The sequence below is a fragment of the Xenopus laevis genome, chromosome 9_10L (genome assembly GCF_017654675.1).
Source record: "Xenopus laevis strain J_2021 chromosome 9_10L, Xenopus_laevis_v10.1, whole genome shotgun sequence".
NCBI classification, from domain to species: domain Eukaryota; kingdom Metazoa; phylum Chordata; class Amphibia; order Anura; family Pipidae; genus Xenopus; species Xenopus laevis.
Window position 1 is genome coordinate 61,634,429 of NC_054387.1, and position 6,000 is coordinate 61,640,428.

Sequence of the window (6,000 nt, forward strand, 5' to 3'; positions counted from 1 at the left end):
TTAACTCTGAATTGTGTAGCTAGAGCAGATAAACGTTTTATGCTCTCAAATGCTTAATTCACTTCATCTCCTCCTTATTGAATATAGTTGGTAAGCTGTCTTCTTGTAGAATCACAATTGATTAATTTTGTTTAAAATATTTAATTCTTCCTCTCCCTATTCTAGGTATGGTTCCCTGGTCCCCAGTGGGTTAAATTAAATCAGGGACAGATGGCTATGTACAGAAGGAAGCTGTGGCTTCATCTCATGTGCCCACTACTCTACCCACCCCCACTTTTATTTATTGCAAGATTCTATTTTTAAAATAATATTGCAGATGCAGCAAGTGTATTGTATAGCTCTATGTCCAATTAAGGCTTAGCCTGAGTGTTACAAAATAAATCTGCAAGGTGTATAAGGTTTATTTGTGCCTGAAGTATATGTACTGTTTATTTTTAATTAGTGCTGCTTGAATACACAGTGTTATATGTACATTAAAATAAAAACATTAAGAAAGCAGGGATCAATACAAAAGTAAAATATTAGTAAATACAAAAATACAGTTTAAGAGACATGAGGAAGGAGGTGCCTGTCCCATGGAGTCCAAACCTTGCACAATACACAATGTAAAACATTAAAAACAGACAATTTTATGTTACTTTTACAGGTAGCACAATTTTATTCTCCTTATGGGAAGGCATTTATTCATGATAGTTATACACTCAAGGCATGTATTCCCACTGAGATTCCCACTGAGATTGTAAGGGCACGTATGGTAGTCACAAAAGAGTCACTTCACATTAACAGTTATTTCATGAAACACTGCAGGGGCATCCAAAAGATGAAGAGAAATTGCATTAAACAGTGAGAAAACATTGTCTTAAACATATTTAAAATTGTGTAAACCCAAAAATAGGAAAATGAAAGGAAAGGTTATTCTATGCAACTATCCAATATGCATCCATTGCATATTTTCACTGTTTTTTAAAGTATTTGCAAATGTAATTACTATTGAAACAAGTTTTTTCTGTACCTATCTTCACTGCAGTACTATCCCCTTTCAAGATGAGTTTAATGAATAGATCTTGTGCTGAAAATATTTTTGGCTGTTTTATTTAGTTTTGTTATTTCTTGGGCTGAACAGGGAAAACATGGAAACCGAAGAAACTTTGTGTTATTATATTATTACAACTAAAAAATATACTTGCTGGTTCAGGATTGAAATTTTATATTGTGAATTATTTGCAGTGTAAAAAGTGTAATTTAAAAATAATGTCAGTTCCATCCAAAATCAATAGTTCCATTAATAATCTATTAACCATAGACAATAATCTTTATTGGAGGCAAAACCAGTCTAATTGATTTTATGTTTAAATTATTTTCTAGCAGGCTTAAGGTATGAAAATCCAATTTACAGAGAGATACGTTATCTCGAAAGCACCAGGTTCTGAGCATTCTGGATGATAGGTCCCATACCTGTACTCGGTTACAAATACTATTTGGCACAGGGGCAGTAACCCATAGCAACCAGAACTTTTGCATCTAAGAAAACTTTTTAAAACAACTTGCTCATTGATTGCTATGGACAACTGCACTGGTGCAAAACTGCTTAGCATTCGCAAATTAGCCCCAGTATCTGTAAACCCTGTCAGTGGTTCAAGGTTAGTTGGGAATCCCACAGTGTTGTCTTAGAAACACGAACATTAAATACAATAATTAATAAACCTCAGGGATTAAAGGAGGAAGTGACAGTTTATACAACTACAGCCAAAAAAAAAAACTTTAAAAATTGAGAGGCCAATTGAAAAAATTTAAACTAGAGAGATATCACAGCTACTCTTCCTCCATGTGGCCTATGTCTTTATAAGCAGGCAAAGGAGCTGGAATCTTACAGTCGTGTAATGAAGCCACGCAAGTATTTAAATAAATTGAACAAACAATTATAACATTTCTACATAACAATGTCCTGTCTCAGATAAAACAGTATCAGGTCAGTCCCAAGGTTGAACCTGCCAGAGGGCTCAGAAAACATACAACCTCCCTGCTTAAAAATGTAACCAGCAGACAACCGGTTATCTCAATAACTTAGAGACCACTGAAGCAAGCGACCATGAGTCCCCAAGCCTGTCACTTAGAAAATCTACTTCTACACCAAGTGCTGCCAAGTGCCTGTTGTGTAGATAGAAAGGCACAGCATATTTACTGTTAGATCAGTGAAAGGTATTCATGGTCAAAGTGGTAACTTCAAGCTTTTGCACCAACATTTATAATAAAGACATCCATACAACCTTAAATTACCCACCCTATGCAAATTGACCTAAGCGCAAGATGACTAGCAAATTTACGCTAGGCACAAACGAACAGTAGCGCATCGTCGCTATGAAATACTCACACTGCCGATGTAACGATATCGAAAAGTCTCCAGTTTTCGTCGCCCAGGGCGCAACTTCGCATATTAGTGAATTAGCATAGTGGTAGCGAATTGGTGCAATATGTGCAAAGAGGTCGCTGGCAACAATTCGCCCTTTTGTGAATCCAACCCTTGGATGGAAACAAACCTAGGACTCCAGTGCTGCAAGGCAGCAGTGCTAACTAGTAATGTATTCAACCTAGCCTGGTGTATGCACTGGCCTTGTATACAACCTAACTGACCCACGACTCTAATGACATCAGAGATAGAGGGTGTATAGTAATTAAATCTCCAGGGAATCATTCCTAGAATAAGGAGGGGAATAATTATATATTTTTTAAAAAATACATTTATTGTGATTTTGGAAGATGACTTCAACTTGCCCACTATATACTTTTTTTTTCAACTCCAGATGAAGATCTCTTTGACCAAAACGTTGAGTAATAAACGTTTCTTTTTGTGCATTTCCATTTTTTGTTTGCCAGTTTGTTAAATCCTATGAGTGCTGTCCTTGGTCCTGGGTATTTCTTTTGTAATATATATATATATAAAACAAGGGAAAGTTGTGCTCACCACTAATTTTTAAAATCATTATGCCGGGGTGCAATGAGGGTGTGACCACAAAATACATATGGAAAAATACAAGATTCCTCTGCACTCAACCCATTATCAATATATTTAAGACAGAGACATTTTGTGCATACTGCTACTGAAAAATGCCTTACCCTTTAAACAAAACAGGGATTGTTTGTCCATATATTGCAATATATTTAAGCTGGCCAACTACGTCAAAGTCATCCCATATCTGGCCAGTCCTACGCTTAATTTTCATCTGATTCATTAAGAATTCTATTGCTTCATTATACATTTTACAAAGGGACTAAGTTTTACCTGCAACTTACTTGCTGCTTTCAAAGTAAACCCCCATACTTGGCTGCCCTTTTATTAGACACCAGTGGGATCACCTGACTATAGCTGGGAAGGGTGGGAGCTACAACATGGAGCTGGTCACTGCTCCTGTATAACTATAACAAACATATATATATATATTTATATATACAGGAATGAGATCTGTTATCCAGGAAGCTCCAAATTAGGGGATGACCATTTTATCCATTAGACTCCATTTTATCCAAATTTCTAAAAATGGTTTACCTTTTCTCTGTAATAATAATATTGTACTTTGTACAGGGGATCTCCCCACTACACCTGCCTGAAGTGTTTGTTAAATCCTTATTGCAGTACTTTGGGAGAAGTGCCGACCCCTCCAACCAACACTGGGCATTACACGTTTGGAGAGGCTGGAGGAATAGGAAACTTGGTTGTTATGGACTCTGTAATACTGACCCAAAAGTTCAACACAGGTCAACTTCAATGGGGTTACTTCTTTGTAGCTGTGTTCTATATCTAATGTGTGTAAATATACTTAAAACTTCAGTTCTGCTTGGAAACAGCTGTACATTGTTACAATCTACAATTTCTAGTTCAGGCAAGGCATTAAGTGCTGAAACAGTATAAGGGAGTAAATAAATAAGCACAGGATTACATCACAATTCAAGTATCAAGTATCAAGATAAAGAAGGAGCTCCCAGATCTTACCTTTACAACACTGCAATATGTAGTGAATTAAGTACCCCCTATTGTAAAATATAAGGATATTATAAGTTATCAATGCATTCCACGAACTCCGAGGTGACTTCTAATATCCTCATATTTTGCAACAGGGGATACTTTATTTATTATAATACACAAATTTCAGTGATTCATGTGACAGAAATGCCATCACTATGCTCCGATTATAACCGATGGCATCACTAAGCACCATTTATAAGTATATTTTTTACAGGATATTCATGGATCTTGTGTATTATATAGTGAATAAAGTACCCCCTCTTGTAAAATATAAGGATATTATAAGTTACCGAGGAGTTTCATGACCATATAAAAACACGAGGCCAAAGGCTGAGTGTTTTTATACAGGTCATGGAACTCTGAGGTAACTTCTAATATCCTCATATTTTATAGCTGGGGGTACTTTATTTATTATAATACAAAATTTTCAGTGAGTCATGTGAAAGAAGTTACATCAGAACTCACCATTTATAAGGATATAATTTACAAGATATTCATGGCTTTTGTGTATTATATAGTGAATAAAGTACCCCCTCTTGTAAAATATAAGGATATTATAAGTTACCGAGGAGTTTCAAGACCATATAAAAACACAAGGCCGAAGGTAATCCGAGGTAACTTCTAATATCCTCATATTTTGCAACTGGGGGTATTTTATTTATTATAATACACAAGTTTCAGTGAGTCATGTGACAGAAATGACATCAGAACTCACCATTTATAACTGATGACATCAGAACGCACCGTTTATAAGGATATAATTTACAAGATATTCATGGCTTTTGTGTATTATAAAGATATTAACACACAATTTAAAGAACCAGAACATAAAAAAGTGAAATGTCTTCAAAATGCATTAAGTTCAGTGCTATCATTCATTTCCTATTCAAAAGCAGCAGTGGTGAATTTAGGTGCTGAATACACCCATGTTCTGTAAGCCTATCGCACAGTGAGCAACCCCCTTTTTAACATTTTACGTTGTATAGTGCTATTTGCTGTTTAAGCTGGCCACTCACAGACCAAACATCTATTTCAACTAAATTGTTATAATTTTGGGTTAGCAGTGACTGTGTTGAATAGTATTCTGCATGTGCGTACTTTCTGTGACTAGATAGGGCTGATGGGTCATACAGCTCTAAAGGCAAGAAGTGCACCAACATTATTTGGGCTTGCTGTCAAGCCGAGACTTGCACAGAACAGGTGCAATATTCACAGTTGGTGTCTTTGCTATCTGGGGAGATACTTTTCTGGCACTGCGTGCTGAATTTACAAGAGGCTATTGCTATTAAAGTAAATGCTGTTTTCCAGGGACACTTTCCTTTTTGGACTAGCACAGTACAGACTTTGTTCTTATTTCACTCAAACTGGCAGTACCACATTCATTTAAGGTAAGTATCACTGACCCCATCTAAAAACAAATGCTCTAGGAAGCTACACATGTATTGTTATTGCTACTTTTTATTACTTATCTTTCTATTCAGGTCCTCTCCTATTTATATTCCAGTCTCTTATTCAAATCAGTGCAGGGTTGCTGGGGTCATTTGGACCCTAGCAACCTGATTGCTAAATATGCAAACTGGAGAGCTGCTGAATAAAAAGCTAAATAACTCAAAAACTGCAAATAACAAAAAATTACTGATTGCAAATTGTGCCAGACCAGCACTCTCTACATCATACTAAAAGTTAATTTGAAGGTGAACAACCCCTTTAATATTTATAGTTGATTGCTGGAAACTTGATGTTATATCTTAAACAGTATTGTAACTATAAGGGAAACACTGACCCCTGACTGCTTAGGGGGTCCAGGCCAGCGGCAGGGGCCTGTGGGTCACACATAAAATAGCAGGTAACCCATTAACCGCCCTGTCCCCCTTCCTTACTGGGCCAAGGGACCTTAAAAAAATTGCAGAGGGATTACAGTCAAGGGTGATGACAGACAATGCACAGAATAAATCCTAGCTGGCCATCCAATCGCTTAT